General features: G+C 41.5%; 1 protein-coding gene across 4 annotated transcripts in view; it reads right to left on the reverse strand.

Moving 5' to 3' along the window:
- The window catches only part of SEMA5B (semaphorin 5B), a 267,399-nt gene that overhangs the window by 166,770 nt on the left and 81,814 nt on the right, over nucleotides 1–18,815 (reverse strand). For all 4 annotated transcript variants that reach the window (XM_033064123.1, XM_033064122.1, XM_033064124.1 and 1 more), the window contains exon 3: nucleotides 18,669–18,729. The gene's annotated coding sequence lies outside the window, so the exon portion shown is untranslated. The remainder of the gene's footprint in view (nucleotides 1–18,668; nucleotides 18,730–18,815) is intronic.

Consider the following 18,815-nt stretch of genomic DNA (forward strand, 5'->3'; position numbering starts at 1 on the left):
TTGCATGACTGGATGATTCAGATTCTTCTTGGTCATTCATTCAAATCCCCCCAGAAGACATTGCCACAGAGAAATGTCCCGTAGCAGTCTTGGCCTCAAATAACTAAATTAAATACTCTGCTAGTTACCCTCTCATTTTGCAGCAGGGAAATTGAAGAGATCTCCTATGGTAAGTCCAGGGAGGAACACAGATCTTTAGCCATTACTAAGCTAACTGTATATGTACATAAAATTAGTATGATTTTTATAGTGCAGCAGTATGTAAAATGACTTGCATATTTGAGTTAACTTCTCATGGACAGAGGCTCAGCCCCATGCTGGAAATAGATAACAGTAAAGCAAGGAATGGACTTAAGGATAAAGATCAGTGTTCACATCATTTGAAGAAGGGCCCAATAACTAATAAAACACCCAGACAACAAACTACACTCACTCAGTGCACTTGGGTTTAGTCCCAGCTTAGCCACTGGAGACAAGAAGTTGAGAGATCTGGGAATACAATAGCACATACAGGGGAACCACATTGAGATGTTTTCTTCAATTTTGTCAGTCTTTTATTTTCTTGGCCATCCTTGGGTGTCCTCCACAGCAATAACTGCATTGGTTTATGTGGAGAAACAGCTGGATGAAAGGCACAAAGATACAAGTCAGGAGCTGCTTGGCAGTATTTTGGACATCTCCATTTATCCTCTCTGCTTTAATATTCCTACTCAAAGAGTCACATTATTTCCCTGTTTCACAAGGACATTGGGGCAATCCATTTAATACTGTTGAGTAGATTAAGATGTTGAATGAATATCGATCACTAAGCTCATTCTGACTTTAGTACCATGTACATACATGGGCCAATCTTCAAGACACTTCTGATGATCAGCACTGACCAATGACATTTAATGAAAACTAGTTTAGAAAGACATTTACGTCAGGTATCCTTCATTCATTTCCAGATTCAATCAGCAAAGGAGAGGGGGAAAGTTTGTTTCCTTTTCTGCAGATTAAGGGCTGAGTCTGCTTTGAAAATTAATCACTTTCTGCTGTCATGAAGTCCTCCAAGAAGCAAACTGATGGATTGGCATCAGGTTACGCACAATAAACAGATATCCACATGCCTGCAAGCTTGTAAAGATTAAGGATGGAAAAGGAGTTTTTGAGGTACACAGAGATACCATTGTGAGTAATGACATGAGTAAAACAAAGGCAAATTCCTAATTTGAAAATGCACTGTGGAGTGTTTATTAGAGAATGGAGCAGAGATAAACTTCCAAAGGAAGTTCTGAAAATTTCATTGCTTGCAACTGGACAGAAATGAATCAGACAAAGTACCTGAGAACACACTGTCAGGTGCAGTCATGATTTGGTAGGCAGATCATTTAGGTAGCTTAAAAAGCTCCTTTTCTATCTGATATTCCAGGAAAACCCATAGATTTTATTACAAACCCCTGGTCCACCAAGGGTCTCAGTGAGCCTGGGCTGTTAGGAAGAGAAGAAGGAAGGACCAACATGTTCTAGGACACAAACACTTTTCAGGAGCACAACCCAGCCATGCACCATGCCCCCTCTGCTCCCAACCCCACACCTCAGTCACCATGCACAGGAAAGAGCCTGCAGGCATTTATTGCCTTTAAAAACCATCTATCTGACAAGTGACTGCCTGGCCCTGTCCTGCCTTTAAATCAGAGAGACAGCAGGGCAGTCAAAACATCCCTTGTGGTCCACAGGCATCCTAGTGCCCCCACCAAGTCACTAGTGTCCCAGCCATGCCCTTGTTGTGGGCAGCATGAAAACAACGAACGGATAATGACTCCAATTAGGAGGTGTGAATGTCATTCCACTCCCCCTGCTCTCTTCCAGGTCACTGTGAATGCGTTTGAAAACTACTGGCGCAGCAATTTAACGATAATTCAGATTTAATTTGCACTCCGTCATCTCTGTTTTTTCTATAGGCTTTAATAGTTTAATTTTAACAGTCTTAAACACTGTCTATATTACCGAGACATAATGTGTATTTGAGATTTGAGCAGCTGCATGGCACAAAATAATATTTCACATTTATATTGTGCCTTTCATGCCCAAGATGCTGAAAAATGCCTTGATTACTATATCCACAGAAGAATCAACTCATCCATCACTGAAACGCAGTCACTTCTAGGTTGGAAACCTCATCAGTCTTTAATAATTTAGGCAAAATAGAGCAGAATATTCCACTCTATGAGGAGGCAAGTTGAGCAGGTAAAATTAAGTTATCCAAAACTGCAGTTGGGCAGGGCTGTCTCATACGCTCACCCTCATGACAGGAAGTTTTTATGACTCTCAGATATCTAATCAAAAGGCAGTGCCTGCAGGAGCAGTTTCCCTTACAGCAGCATGGTTTATTAGCAGTCAAGGGAAGGAGGGCTCTATTGTCTGCTGCCTGCCTCAGCTCTGCCTCTCTCTCTGCCATCTCCCCTCTGGGTCAGTAAGTCCCAATCTGATGCCAGTCAGAACAGACCCTTGAACACATAAAGAAGCAGGGAAATTATTGCCAAAGTTCCTCGCTCCTGCACTGTCGAGGCCGGATCCTTCAAGCCAGTGAGAAAGCACCCAGTGATGTCACTGTGTTCTGAACCAGACCTGAATGAAGCCCAGCCCTGCTCTGCCCTTCAGCCCCATGCCTGCTCCCACCACCAGCTGCCTAATTCCCAACTGCACAGGTGCCCAGGAGAGCAACTTGCCTGTCCCAGTGAGTGCTCTGCTCAGTCTTTCAGCAATGGCAGAGAGAGCTCTCTTACACACATAGATGGAAACCTGGTGATGAAATTGGCTCCCACCTCCTTCAGCTGCCCCACAACCCCTCCTCTGAACACAGCAAATCCTGTTTTGCAGGTTCCTCCCAAGATGCCATGTTCTCCAGGCCCTGGCAGCCGTGGAAGGTGGTGCTTTCCCATGTAGTATCCCAACTAAAGCTTTGTCCCACTGGTGTGTTTATGTGACAGTGATCCAGGGACCAAATAAAGCAACAGAGAAGTGGGTGGGTGGAGAAAAAAATGTGCCAAGCTTAATAAAGATTCTCTCTATTTCCAAGAGCATTATCATCCATGTTCATCATTTATTAAAAGGCTTTCATTTATGAAGCCTTTAAAGCCCAGTTTAATAACCTGCAATCATTACTTGAATCACAAAATTTGCTTTTTATTATATTGTGTAAATGAAGCACTGTAGCATTTAATGTAAATTATTTTTTCCTCTTTTATTAATGTTTTTAAAACCATTATGATCAGGTGTTCTTCTCAACCTCCCCTAAAAATGCACTGCACAATATTTGTGGACCCAAAGTAACACTGTTCCTGGGATTTGAGTACAGCAATGAAAGAACAAAGATAATAAACCTGCCTTTCCTGTGTGCTTGCTGCCTCTGAGGTTTCTAACTGAATTGTTCAGACCATTCTCTCTCCCTAGGGAGAGGCTTGAGGTCCCCTTATATCCAGGAGACATAAAAAGGAATTTGTTTATTATTAATACACTGTCTCCAGGAGGCTTTTAAAAAAAATAAATCAGAGTATAAATTCAGGATGGAATTTATATATGTGCAGACTGAGAACACGGCTCTGTCGATGGAGTGGCCTGGAGTTATGGGTGAAGGCATGGCAACAAACCATCAGTAAGATTCTGCAGCTGGGGACTTTTCAAGAGTCACGGTCATTTCAGGCCAGTCAGAAAGACATTTGCCATTCAGGACTTCCCAGGGAATGTGCCTTACTGAGCTACCAGGATGGCAGCAGGCACAGCCACCTGCCTGCCGAGATGGCACAGAAAAGCTTCTCAGCCCCGAGTCAAGTGTGAGCTCTCCCCAGCATGTACAGGCACATCCTGAAACCAAATTATGCCTCTCCAGCCCCAGTGGGACTTATGGCAGCATATCTCATGTCCTTCATGAGGCCAGTCTTTCACAGAGACAAAATGAAACCATTAAAACACCTGGAGTGAAACCAGAAGGAAAAATAAAACAGGAAGAAAATTAAACACTGGAAACTGGTCAAAACTGCAAAGCTGAGAGACGTGGATCCAAAATTTGGAGCAATTCTAATCAGGGGTTTGGTTCTGGCTCATCTGTAATTGAAATGAAGTAAAAATCTGCCTGAGACAGTCAACAATCTCAGCTGTTTCCGAGATCTGGCTTTCATTAATTTCATTAACATCTAAAATGCATTCTTATTGCTTGTTCTTATGCTGAAGAGTAAGTGAAAGAACAACACACCAGGAACCAGTTTATCTTTGTCTTCGCAGAGGAGCAGATGCAGTATCAGTCCCAGGGGCACACAGACCCCTTGCATGGAAAATGACAGCAAAGAGTTGTGCAAGTGTGGAAATCTTTAGCCTGAAAAACAAATAAATTGGAACTAGTACTTCAATCAGTCCCTCATGCACTTTGGGGAGCTGCACTGATATTATTAGCATTAATCAGTGTGACAATCTCAAGCTACACTTTGCCAGCCTTGCTCCAGAGAAAGTCAAAAAGTCAGAACTCATATGGAGCCCCCCCAAGAACCTGTGCCTTGTGAAGCCAGATGTGGGGATCCTGCAGAAGGCTCACGCCCTTCCTGATTGTCATGGAAGAATAAATATCACAAACCAAGTTCCTGGGCAGAGGGCTGGACTAAACACGCTCTGTTGGGGTGTGTGACCCAGGGTAAAATGGCATTTCCACCCTTCCCTTCAATTCAGATATTTAAGAACACAGTGAAAATAGGAATTGGGAAGCTGGTTCCTCATGCCTCTGAAACAAAGCTGCAGCAGCCGATGAGATGAATTTCCCGTGTGCTCCCCACTGCTCTGCAGGTGATAAAACCTCAGCCCATGAGGTGGAAAAGGCAGTGTGTGAGGGCTGTGCCACCTGCCAGCCCTGCCACAAACCCTGCACTCACAGAAGCCAAATCCAGCAGTGCTCTGGGCACACACCACTGCTCGGGAGGGACAGGGAAGCCACTTTCAACCTGTGTAGGATATCAGAGCTCAGAAACTCTGACAAACTTTTAGTCAAATTTCCCTTGATCTAAACCATTTTGCCAGACTCCATCTCTCCTCTAGTGTGACACAATCACCAACAGGGCGACTAGAGGGTGCTACAACATACATGGACCTCAGATTCCATCCCCTGGCATTTCAAAATTCATGGCATAAATTAACTGTTCAGCTCTGTGATGATGCTGATTTGCTTCACTTGGCATAAGCAGATATTTTGCTACAAGAGAGATGATACTTTTCTGAGACCTGTCATCCTTGGGTTTTCAAATCCACTGGCATGTTTAATAGCCAAAAATATGAAAGGCAAAAATAGTCTTGTGCAGATAAAGACCTCCGTGTCACAAATGACAATTCAGTTTAATTAAGCCAACTCACATATATTATATTCCACCCATAAAACTTAATATCAGCTAAAAATTCCCATCAAATGCAAATTTTCTTTAGTGATTTATTTATGCAATTGTGAGACAGAGAAGGCACACAAAGCAGTGGGAGCTGCGGGCTGAAGTAAACAGTGCTGTCAGAATATGCAAAACAAGGGAAGAGCACAAAAAAAAAAAGAAAAAGAGAGGGAGAAGGAAGGGACAAACATTTTCTGGCTGGAAAGTTATTGAGTGTTTGGAGCCAAAGGGGAGTGAAAGCTTGGAAAGGAATTTCTACATGTAACCTACAGACTCTACCCTATTTCCACGCCGAGCATCTCTCCCGTTTAGCTAACAAATGAAAAATCTTTTTGGGGGTGGCCATGGGGTTAGATGTGCGGTTTTAAAGGTCATTCCTGAAAGCAGCAGCGCAGCAGGCAAAAGGAGCTGTGCAGTTGGTTGGCTTCGGCGTGTCCCACACTTTGAGGAGCGCTGGCAGTGAGGTAATCCCTCAGGAATGTGTGTGCGGTTGGATGGCTGTGAAAAGAGAACGGGCAGCTACCAAAGCTCCGTGCTGAATATTCACGTCACACACACACAATCATTTTTCTTGTTAAGTATTGAGAAGAATGGGAACATTATAAATGCAGTATCTTCTCTGGCTACAAGTTTAGCTGCTTTAAAGAGATCTCGCTCCCTGCTTCTCCACTCCACCAGCTGTGCTCCACCTCCATTCCCAAATCCAATTTGCACACACTGAACTTTATAAGACATTAAAAAAATAGGAGGGAAATCAAATACAGATGAACTAAAACTAAAGAGTAAAAAGTTTAAAAGGTGATGATGCAAAGCTGTTAAAAGTGTGTCAAGGTCACTTGTCTATCTAAAAACGACTCTTTATTGAACATATGGGGTTCCATGCCACATGATTGGGTTATATCCATACCCATATTCCAAGCAAGTGCTTTCCTGCCTACGTGTTGAGGAGTCATTTTACCAATAACAGATGAGTTTGCTTTGCCAGTACCAAGTAATATTGATAGTGCTGGTTGTTGACAATATCTTTATTTGCTTGAGGCACTTAGCAATTTTTTGCAGGGAGACAGATAAGTGTTGATCAGACATCCCAGCCCAAAATCAAGAACATCATGGAAAGTTTCCCACTTATTTTAGTCAGATTTTATCAAACCCTAAGCAGGAAAAAAAATGTAATATAATGCTTTAAGTCACTTTTCTGATCATTTGCCAATAAGGCTAGACAGATAATCTTCCCCTTTTTCTTTTCTTTTTTCCCTTCCTTTCTTCCTGTTTCAAATGGGCCTGCATTGGCATTTATCTGTCCATTTCCATATGTACTTGGTCACCCTCTGCTTAGTTCAGGGGCCTAGGGCTCACAGTTTGCCTGCACAGAAGCAAGATAACAGCACTTCACAGAAGTAATTTTCAAATTAATGGTATCTACAAAAAGAAGAGAGACCAATCACATGCCTCATTTGAAAATAATATTTTTTCTGTTTTCTAAAATCGTTGCAGATACTTGAACTCACAGGACTAGATTAAGTTTCTAGGTCAGTAAACTTCTGATTTTGAGATTATTAGCTTTAATGGCATATTTAATGCCAATCTCTTTTCTGTCAGGACACAAACAGTTTAAGCATGCAATTCTTAACCTACTCTAATACCTTTAAACTAACTATATAACAAAACAAAAGAAAGAAGGGTGGTGAAAAGTTGCCAATCCACTTCAAAGCTTCTTCTATATTTGTGTGCAAGCTAAGTCCAAAAAGGATTAATGAATGTACTCAGAGAGATGAAAATTCACTGGGAACAAGCTTTCTAGAATTAAGCAGCAAAAGACTCAAACAGATGCTCTGTACCAGGGGCCAGAATGCAAATTTACTTCAAATGTATTACAAATTTTAGCCTTCAACTTCTAAGCACGCATATAGAAATGCAGTTACAGCTGTAACTAATTTCAGCACAGAGGTCTTCAACAACGTGGCACTGGAGAAGGTCCTGGATGGTGTCTGGTACTGTTTATTTCCAGCTGGGGATTGCCCCACGGTGTAACTTCTCTCCCCCAGGAGACACTAACTCTCCACTGAGAGGTACTAACTGACCAAGCCTTAAAATCCAGCTGCTTCCATTAGCTCAAAGACCTCAAATTTACCAGTGGGAAAACTGAGATACAGTGCCCCAGGGAACCCTAAGGTACAATTCCTTGTGTGTTGGGGAATTGAAGTTCCCTATGAGACCACTTCTTAACACTATCCCCAGGTATTTCACAACAGGATGTGAAATGCCCACTTCATACAGAGGACCACTTTTTCACTCTCCATTAATGAAGTTCATTAACTCACACAGACAAAAGGCGCTTTCTGGGTTTCTATCTCTTCCACCATGACTACAGCAAAGTCTGCTCATGCTTCACTTACAGAATGGTTGCCCCACTGAAATTTCTGCAAGAACTTTATCTCCCATGCAACATACCCAGGAAGTTGATTGTCTGCATGAAATAATTTCCATAGTTTTGAAACTGTCCCCAATTCCACATGTTTGGAAGGAAAGAACCGGGGCAATGGTTAAAAAATTTACACTAGTAAAAAGTTACTTTCCTTTCATCTATTGTATCAAGCTCATTAATACCTTCTGCTGTTGGTGAAATGATCCCCCATTAACATTTCAATTTATTATTGCTGCTCCATTAATGAGACCACAAAAAATGGAAATGAGGCCTATAAATATGCTAAGAGTTAAAGTCACGAATCGTAACAGCGTGCGCACTTTGTGAGCAATGTTTCAGTACCACTGGCATTCAAAACAGCATGGAAGGATGGCTCTGCTGCATAAGCATCTGGCTTAACAAACAACATCCCAAAAGGTCCAAACAGAAATCCACAATTCCTGGAACTACAGGTTAAAATATCAGCAGAGTCAAATCAGTCTTGACCCCAGCTGCTGAGTTCCATAGTTCATTGTTAAATGCTTTTGGAGAAGGAGTTTCTCAGTGAAGGTCACTGAGACTGTTAAACCTCAACAAGCAAATCCTGCAGGAGGAAGGACTTGTCTCCATGTACTTTGTTTTAAAAACCCCCTTTATTCCATGTTAAATGTCTGCTTACTGGCACCACACCTAGTACTGGGGGATATTGATCTCTTGATAGTGCATCACATCTTCCAGGAAAAAGTGCAGACTAGAAATAGAGAATTCCAGTCTTGGAAACCACATTGTGATTCATTTGAGAAATAAATTTTTTGCCAGGTAGCTTTTAGATCCATCAGGCTCCCACAGTTCCTCTGTTGATATTTTGTCCAAAAAACAGTGAATTTCCTCCATGGGTCAAGAAACATCCTTATGCAAATGGCATTACTGCAGCTTGCATTTTCAATTATTAATATTCCACTTTCTGTCTTACAAATGTTTTCAGAAAAGGAGGAAAGCAGAAGCTTGTTCCCCTGGGAACAAAACCACAACATTTGATACCTTGCTGAGTTAGGAAAGGAACGGTCCTTTCAGCACAGGGATGTCATATCATGCTAGCAACATTTTTATTTCTGCATTTCATTTCTCTCTACTGATTAAAAATGATCAATTCTACCCCATTTTTTAAGCATAGCTGACAGCACTAGGCTTATGCTAAATGAAATGTGTAGCACTACCACTAGCGCTATCATCTTGCAAGGAACACACTTATAATGATTAGATTATTTTTCCTGATTTAATTTCCAGGAATCTCAGATTTCATGACAGGGACTGGCTTTGCTCTGAGGTCTTGCAATGTCAGTGAGAAGAGGACATTGCAGTCCAGGCTGCTTTTAAGTATTAACAGAATGGTCTAAATTAGCCAGTTTGCCACGGCAGCAATAGTAGGTTTGGAAAAAAACCCAGACACCTTCAGTAAGATGAAATGAAACAAAAACATGAAAAGCAAACTATTTAATGAGAGCACAGGCTATTTCAATATATCTAGTTATCTGATAAGCAGACTGCCACTCTCAGTCTTTTATCATCTGTGAAAATGCATGATGGATCTTCTCTATTTGCTTACAATTTCAGACCTTCCCCTTCTGATCAACACCAGCATTTTGCTCAGTGCCTCTAAGGACATGGATTGCTAGCAACCAGCCAGATTCCACCTTTCAGGAGACTCTAAAGACTGACAACACAGGCATGGCTCAGTGCTGTGTACATATGGCACACAGACTGGGTAGTTCAAGGCTGTTAAATGTTCAACCTTTTCTGAGTTTGCCTAAAGGGAATGAAAACGGCTCCTGCTGAGAGTGTATGCACATAAAGCTGTAACAAACATTTAATTTTAGCTTCTCTGAAACAGAATTATTCTGTGCATTCTGCACTACCAGTTCCTACTGCTGCTGCTCAGATGAGGTGGTTTTGGAGGGTTATTAATTCCCATATTAATAGTCAGCCTCCCCCACAATGCTGAAATACAGGGTCCTGAGTTTGTTTCAGTCTTACTTTCCCACACTTCTTTCAATTCTTCCACAATAAGCAGATAAAGTCATTATTTGGATGAAAAGGACTTCAGTCCAACACAGGCTCAGAATACTTTATCTAGCTTTGTGATTCAACTACACATTTTACCTTCTATGTAAAAAAAAAACTTGCTCAAAAAAAAGGCTAGAAAATAATTTTAAATGTACAGCAGGTTCCAGGGAAACTGCTGAAACAGCTACATCCTGTGCACTGTTTGTTTGTGCTGAACCAGTTAGGAGAGAAAGGCTCAGATATGATTTTTAAACCATGCTGGTGAAAAATGTTTCACTCTCCAACAGAGTTGATTTGAAAGGATTATTTCTCTGCTACACTCTGAGAGAGCAATGCTGCCAGATGTCATGAATCTAAAATGCTTTATCTAAATCGTAAGGTATCACCTGAAATCATGTGTACTTTACATACCATGCAGCCTCGTTCTGTCCTTTTGCTGAAGTTTAGGTATAAAGCTTAGAGGTACTACTGAAACAGCCCCAGAAAACTCTATGGAGATTGAAACTGCTTGAACTGGAGCAAAGCAGAAGTTACTCCATCAAAGTCAGCTCTTTAGTACTGAAGTTTATCTCATTTATGCTGGCTAAGGATCTAACTCCACTATCTACAGATTGAAAGATGCTAAAAAAAGGACTATATTTATACGCTGTACCAAATATAAAATATGTGAGTGAAACATAGGCAAAGATTCATCTCACCCTACTTTATTCACCTGAGCTAAGCTAGGCTGCAAGGCCTTGGTACGTCAGCAGGAGCAAATCAGCAGTCCCAAAGGTCGGCTCTTGTCACCCATGGGGACGCCCTTCTGGTGAGTCACCCTCTGGAGAGGCTCATCTCCTTCCTCCACTACACAACAAAACTGGATTATCACAGACTGTCCCACTCAGTGGTAACAAAACAATCTGATAGCTGTGTGAAATACTGATCCTCCGCTTTTTTTCCCCACTATTTTTGTGTCAGCGTAAATCCACTGCAAGGTTATTCTCACTCAAATTCATCTAGTCATAATACTCTCCATAAAGCCATATTCACCTGGTTTGAAAGTTGCTGAGGACACTGATTCCAGTTGTCCTAACTTCTCTAGAAAAGGTGCCCAAAATGCAAGAGACTCACAGACCATCCTTTATATAAGGCCTTTCACTTTTTTCATCCAGGTTTTACCTCAATCTCAATAAGAAGTTTGGTTTGACAGACAACTCTACCACAAAACAACTGAGAAATATAAAATACTGTACAGCCACAGGATGAATTGTCCTGGATGTGAAGCAAAAATACATATTGTTCACACTTCACTGCATCACTTACAGTGAATTTTGATGACGTTTTTGAGAGTTAATAAGCTGCCTGCTTCTCTTTCAGTGTTCAACAGTGTCAAGTCTGTATAGAGAGAGGTACAGAAACAGTATCTGATCTAAAGCTAGAAACTAAAGAGCTTATTTCCCCTCATCTGGTGAAGAATCCAGTAAGCCTCTTAGGCATGTAGTTGAAACCACAGTAAGGACAGTATAACCCTTCCTAGAATTGAAGGATCAGGAAGAATGTAAGAAACAAGAGGCAAACAAGTTGTTAAATACAGTATGCTTGGGGAGAGCTTCAGTTAGAGGTGATGCACTGGGTTGGTCCTTCAGCAGACACTGCAGCACCCACTTCATACAGGGAACAGCCTGGGACTGTGCCTAGTCTTGACTCATTTGGGATTGATTCCACCTCTGGGCACCTCTCTCTTCCCCATCTGCAAAATGGTGATAACTCCTTATGAATAAAGATCAGTACATGGGAGCTAAGCCTTATCCTACATGCCTTCAGGCAGGCAACACCCTGAGGAAATCAGTGTGGGATTTCACAGGCAAAAGGTTAGAGGACAGAGCCCAAAACTGCGGGACAAAGCCTGCATGAGGAGGAAGGGCTGACCCAAGTTCTGTGCCTTTCACCTATCTCCTGAGTGGTGCAAAGTATGTCCCAAGTTTGTTGTTGCAAAGCAAAGCTGAGAGATATTGCTCCTCTACGAACACAGTCATTTCATCAGAGGACATCAAAACAAGTTTTGCCTTTGTTTTGCCCTTCATAACTTAAAAAGGCATCTCCTGAATAAACAAATTCCCTTCTTGTTTCATTGTCTCCAAACATGCTGCTTCCACCTGGAGCCAGCCTCTGCAGCAGCTATCATTTTGCTCCAATATGGTAAACATCCCTTTTTCCCTTCCCCCTCCTCTCCCCTTTCCTACCTGGGGAACTCAGCTGCTTGCAGAAAAACTCGAAAAGAGAAAAACGGAATAAAATGTTGGCTTCTATGGCCCAGAAAAAAGAACTGAAAAAAGTGAAACCTTATGTCCCCAGTGGCTTAGGGACTTGGAGCCAAATCAAGGCCATGAAAACAGAATATTGCTCTTTGTTTACAATAAACAAATAAATAAATAAATAAAGGACTACTCACTCCTGCCCTTTGGGATTTGTTTTCTAAGGAGGAAGAAATTCCCTGTGGAGTTTATTATGTGTAGAAGGGATGTATGCCTCCTAGGGAAAAGCAGTGGGGGCAGTTTTTCCCTTGGTGATTTCTTTCCCATCTTTATATCACTTTTTTTATTAATTTTTGCAAGTCTCACTCCCCTCCCTTCTGCAATAAGTGAAGCCACACAAAGGAACATGCAGGTAATTCAGCCACTCAAAACTACACAGCATCTCCTTTCCTATATAAACAACCAGTGTGTGGCCTGGGTTTCATTTGCAACTGTAAATGAAACAGGCCTACAACTGTGTTCATAATCCTCCTTAATTGAATTTCTGTGACAAAACCCAGACAAAATTATTACCCTCAAGTTAACAGTTTGTGCGAAGTAGCCAAGGGTTCCTGGGAAGCTTTAAAACAAATGCAGGACAAAACTGGATACCACAAAGCAGCTCTTTGGTGTTGGTACCATTTGTTTGAAGCAGGGGAAGTTTTCCTGGAGGAAAAAAGTCATTTTAATATGAAGGACAGGCCAGGAATTCAACACAGGCCAAGAAAAAAGTGATAATTAAATAAGCAGTGGATGAGTTTGGATATAAACCAGCACATGCTGCTCACGCCACAGCTACTGGAAGGAGGTGTTGGCCCGTCCTGGCTGTTGGAAGAGCAGCATCATTCACAACTTGGTGTGGCTCATGGGACAGTTTCATAAATCCAGAAGGACTTTAAGCAACTGTTAGATTTGTGTTGAAGTTCACACCCCATTGAAAGGGTATCTCCTTTAAAGTTCTCATGTAATAATTTCCTTCAACTAGATCATCAGTTCTATGGTAAACACACAGAGCCTTAGTAATGATGTCAGGCTGCTGGTAAAATGTCTAAACTTACTTTTAAAATGTGAGAACCACTGTTAAATGAAAGCAATGATGCAAAAAGGTCACTGTCCTGCAGGGTACTCCCACAGTTTGCAGAAGAAAAGAATTAAAGCCTTTCCTGTTACTCAAATTTAGTGTTTGTTTTTCTTTTAGATGATACAGATGTTTTCTTGACAAATTGGGCAAAGTTGATGTGAACAGAGATGTCTGTTTGCAACAGCTAATTTTGTGTGCCATTGCCATGTACTTGGACAAACATTCTATATTTTACCCCAAAGTACCACGTTTAAGTCATCTCTGTATCAACTGGTAACTAAAGCAAACTAGCAAAGTTATTAGGGATCAAAGCAGGCTCTTTATGCTTCAGTTTACAGAGCTGATCAGAGCAGGGAAAACCATGTCATCCCAAGGCAGTGCCTGCCTGGGTTTCCACCACACATCTCATAGAAGTTAGTATCCTTTGCATTTTAAGCAGAAGGCAAGGCTACAAGGGAATGGAGAAGGCTGAGGTAATGGAAATAGAAATCCTGCAATTCCTCAGTGTGCACCTATGTCATGTGTGTTACCCAGCCCTCTTTGCAGGCAGAATTGGTGGAAATTTAGGGGTAGAGGAGGCTGGCAAGGCCTCATGCTTAAATTTCCTCCAAGAAAAATATTGCTATAGGTGATTAAATGAGCATTCTTATTCAGAGACAGGCAGGTAGACACCAGAATTCATTCCCACAGACCTCTGTGCCACAGCAGGACAGTGGGTCTCTGTCCCCTCCCTCACTTGCAAGGCACAGCTGACATAATGAGGGACCTCAGAAGAGTTTCCAGGAGACATGTCCACTCCCAGAGATCCAGAAAGGTAACAGTCAGGTGCTACTGCTTTCTTCAGTGTCTCTGCTGTGCCAAACATTTCAGCAGTTGCATTAATACCTGGCTTTGAGAGGTGGCTCATTAGCCCTTGGGTCCTGTGCCACTTTAAGCAACCTTCTTTTATAGTTTGTGTGCTCTGGTTTTCCTCAGGCCACAAGTTAAACACACGGAACAACACCAGGGAAAGAAATAAACTCTGAGTCAGAAATAAATAGATGCATATGCACATGCCTAGTATCCATACACACACATACACAATCAGGGCTAGAGATCAATGTTTTCAGGAGAAGGCATGAGGGAACAAATTATCACAGTGCTTTGTCACAGACGGCAAGGGAAAGTAAAAGGAACATTCAAAAGGGTGATGAAATGTTTCAAGAAAAAGCAATATATTTTTATGTACTTGTAAAATCCATTGGCAATGATTTTTCTGGTTAATTGGTTTCATCTTATTAAGCTAAAAACATATTGTAAAATCCAGACATATTCAAGCATAAGTCCAAGTTCTTCAACCAAAAGCCAATACACCATTTCAAAAAAGAAAATTCAGCAATACAAACAATTTTCCATTAACCTGAAATCACAGCACTCATATTGGGAAGAGAAATGGATAGAGTGATTGACTTCTCTAAAATGCACTTTGAAAAAATCACGGAACTCATTTACCCCAAAACTGATGTTCTCTTTCTCCCTGGCCCCGTGAAAATGGATGAATATTTTGGCCCAATTATGCAGTGATTTATAAACCAACATTCTGCTATCTTTCCTTGCACTTGTCATGTTCAACTTCTTCCCTTTTATTAGACAACTCTCCTTCCCATTAAATAGTCCCTCTGTCTCACTTGCCAAAGAACTGCCAATCGGCCCCTGATTTTACAGAAGAATGGACTCAGATTTACCAATGGAAAAGGGCCTCTAATGTACCATGGACACAGCACAGTAAAGCATGGTAATTTGCCTGTGTTAATGATGCTACTTTACAATGATCAGGAAAACAAAAATCTCTAATAGCTAAATAATATCCAGTCTTTCTTCAGTCTGTTGAATTCAAAACCAGTGGGAGCAAAACCCAACATCCTTTAGGAGATGAGCTAAAAGTGGTTGCAGTGTTTCTTTTCTTTCCCCCTCAAATTCCTGATCAGCATTGAATCACTAAAATACATGATTTGGTGCTGGGAGATGGACAAAAAGAAACAAACCAAGTATTTAAAAATGTTTTAGCAGCTAAAAAGCAAGTGGAGAAAAATTAATGAACATATATGTAAATATTTTTGGACATACTTTACACTGGCATGATTTTGTGTAAAATACTGCTATAAAGCAAGACTAAAGTATAATTCATAATTTTGTCTTTTTTAGGTGAAGAGAGGAAGTATTTACTGTGGGAAGGATAGAGTAGCAATCTGCATGTGCCATTGCTTACTTCTGAAGATGCTCCAGTTCCACAAAGCTCTGAGCTCTTGAGTGCTAAATCATCCCCAAGAAATGTCTTCAGCCACAGTTCTCATCAGAAAGCTTCCTAGAGCTGGGTTCCCTGGGCTGCCTGGCTGGGCAGAGCACTGATTGCTTTGGCCAGTCAAAGAGTCATTGCTCCAAAGGTCAATCTTCAAATGCAGCACATTAAGCTACTCCATGGGAGAAACTCTGCTCTCATATTTGGCCAAACACAACAGGCAGAACAGCACCAGCTTTGATGACATTATTTGGAGTGCACAAGAAGCAACCAGGGATCATAAACAATCATATGGTGCATGTTTGGTAATCCTTTGGCACCGTTGAAAGGTTGGAGAATAGACTCAAACACAGGTTTATGAAAAAAAGATGAACAATATTTACAATATTGCTCATATAAGAAAAGGCTTCTATGACATTTTCCAAGGGCAGAGGGAGTGATTTGTCATCCAGCTGCAGTTCTCTAGATTTTGTAGATGCCTGATTGGCACACTCCACACGTTCCTTGTCCAAAACTTTCTGGTACAGCTGTGCAAAACAGGAGCAGAACTTGAATTCAAGAGCGGCTAAGAATATAGGACCAAGCCATTTCAATTTCATCTCCATATAATTTCACAGACTCACACAGAATCACAGAATCACTTAGGTTGGAAAAAACCTCTGAGACCATTGAGTCCAACCTTTGACTGACCTCCAACTTGCCAACCAGACTAAGGCACTGAGGGCCACATCCAGTCATTTCTTGAACACCTTCAGGAATGCTGACTCCACCAACTCCATGGGCAGCCCCTTCCAATGAATCCTTGTCCAGGCACTTTTCAATCCATGATGCTCTTTATTTAATAAACCCTGAGGTAAGACCCTCTCCCCATTAAGAGACAGCTTTTACTGTAGAGTGCTTAGGGTGTTGTTGGGAATGGAAGGTGAGGGGGAAATAAGATTAATTACTGTAGAGCTCTACACTTGATTGTCCTGTGCTTACCACAGGAAAAGTTTGTCAATGCAGATTGAAAATAAGCACCTGAAGACTCTCTAAATATCTGTTTATTCGATCTGGAGTAGCACTCAAGGGAAATACTAAAATCTTCAAGACAAATGCCACACACCATGTATTAAAAATTCTCCAAAATGTTGTATTATTAAGTCTTTTTTGCCAGCATGCCTGCTTCAACTAAAATACATGTTCTAAAAATCCCACAAGATGGGTGTTTCAACAGCTGGCTCAATGTTTGATTTGCAGAAAATGTGTCTATAGCACTAGCAACCAGGCCTTGGGAGAGATATAAGCAAAGGAGCAGTGGCGTGCCTTAAACACCAAACGATTTACTGTAATTTTAAATATTAACATTTTCTGAATGAAGAGTTTTGATATCTTTTATTTTGTGTTTTGCAGTCTTTGCCAAATTGAGACCATAATACTTAAAAGCAAATTATCAGCAAAGCCATGGTTGACTCTACAGATGCCTGATATTTGAGACCTGCCCAGGCAATCTTGCTGTGAAGTCAAGGGGCTGAGGAAAGACTTCCAGCTGTGGCCCAGCAGAAGTGCTCCTCCAGTGGGGCATTCAATCCCCCAACCAGCCCTTGCTCAAAGCTGCTTGGCAGTGTGCAGAAGGCATGTTGTCTTCCAGTGACTAAATGCAAAACAAACCTCATCCCTGGAGCAGAATTCGCAGCTCCTGCAGAACTAGAGATGTTCATTCATATGGGCCAGGGCAGGAAACCAGAACAGCTCTCACTGCTAGCAGTGAACAACCATCCTGTCATCCTGCCAGCACAGCACAGTACCACCCCCACCTGTGGGGCAGCAGAAGCCCTGCAAGCAAAGCCAGAGGCAGGGACAGAGCAGGTTCACAGGTCACAGCCACCTTTTCCAGGGGGCAGGGATGTCCTGTGCTGCACAGCCATGGGTCCCTCAGTGATCACATCAAGAGAGGCTACAGATCATCCCTCCTCTGCCCTTATCTACAGCAACAGCAACACAGTAAAAAGAAAGGAAGATCTCACACAACAACGTTTCTTTCTTGGTGTCTCTCTTGATATCAAACTGCTTGTGTGAACAGTACTGCTCATCTGGAGCACCGGGAGATGGTGCAAGGTGCTTGTCACACCAACTTAAGTACTATTCATGATTGTCCCTCTAGATTTTGCAAGATGCACAGGCAAAATCATTACACCCATTAATTTTAAAGTAGTGGTATCTCTTTTGCTTGCTACTTGGCAGGCAAATATAGGTACCAAAGGCTGCAGCTATTAAATGCCAACCACAGTTCCTATCACTCTTTTTTGTTCTTTGCCTTCCTTTCACTGTGCATTTTCCTCAAGATCTTTCTTGCTTGATTTTCTTGAGAAAAATGGCCTCCTGTATTGATTAAATTACAAATTCCAATGCTGGGTGATTGAGTTATATGATAACACCTGACGAAAGACAATTGAAATAAAGGAAAATTAGCGCTCTCTTTATTACAAAAGGTTTGGATGTTGAGTAGCTGACTGAATTAAATGGAGATTGAGCAGATCTGAGAGAATTGATTAGGAAAAACAATGCAGAATTCAGAAAAGAGATACCAAAATTAGCACCTTAGTAATTCACATCAGAAAAAGATGGAAAAAGTTGAGAAGGAGAAGGAAACTATATCCTTTTCCTGCATTCGCAACCAGGACTTGCCCAAAAAGCTGACATCAAGTTACCTAAGGCCAACAAATACATGACCAGGTCAGCAGCCTCTAGGTTCATTTGTTCAGCTTCTAGTAGGCCTTTTCAATTAGTATCACAAGCAAAAGAAGGATCTTGGCCTTTGTTCTGTGCCTGGGAACCAATGACATGCCAACTTTTGGTAATGTATCATTGCATTTTATACACTGCCCATAGATGCTAACAGGAGATTTTTAATTTTGTCTGCTTGTGACATTTCCTGCAATACTGACAGATGTCTTGGGCTTTCTTCCTGCAGATTAGGCAAGCATTATCTTAGATTAAACTAGAAGCAGATAAAGTAAAGCATCTAAAATGGCACGGTCAACTTTGAAACCATGTCTTCTCTCAGTGACTTCTCTGCAAGCTTGTAGTTAGAGTCTAGCAAAGATGAGTTCTAGCAAAGCTCTGGAAAGACTGTAAATACAGCTCTTAAACAAAGGCTGCAAACATGGTATTATTCACTTACAGCTTCTGCATTACTGAAGTGTCATATTCGAAGTCACGCTCCTGGGAAAATCTGAAGTGACCTGTGGAAAGATCAGAAAACAAGTCTTCAGTGGATATTTCTAATTACATCTTCTACCAGACAGGGGAGAATTTTGACATTATTTGG

The sequence above is a fragment of the Catharus ustulatus genome, chromosome 7 (genome assembly GCF_009819885.2).
Source record: "Catharus ustulatus isolate bCatUst1 chromosome 7, bCatUst1.pri.v2, whole genome shotgun sequence".
Taxonomy (NCBI): Eukaryota; Metazoa; Chordata; class Aves; order Passeriformes; family Turdidae; genus Catharus; species Catharus ustulatus.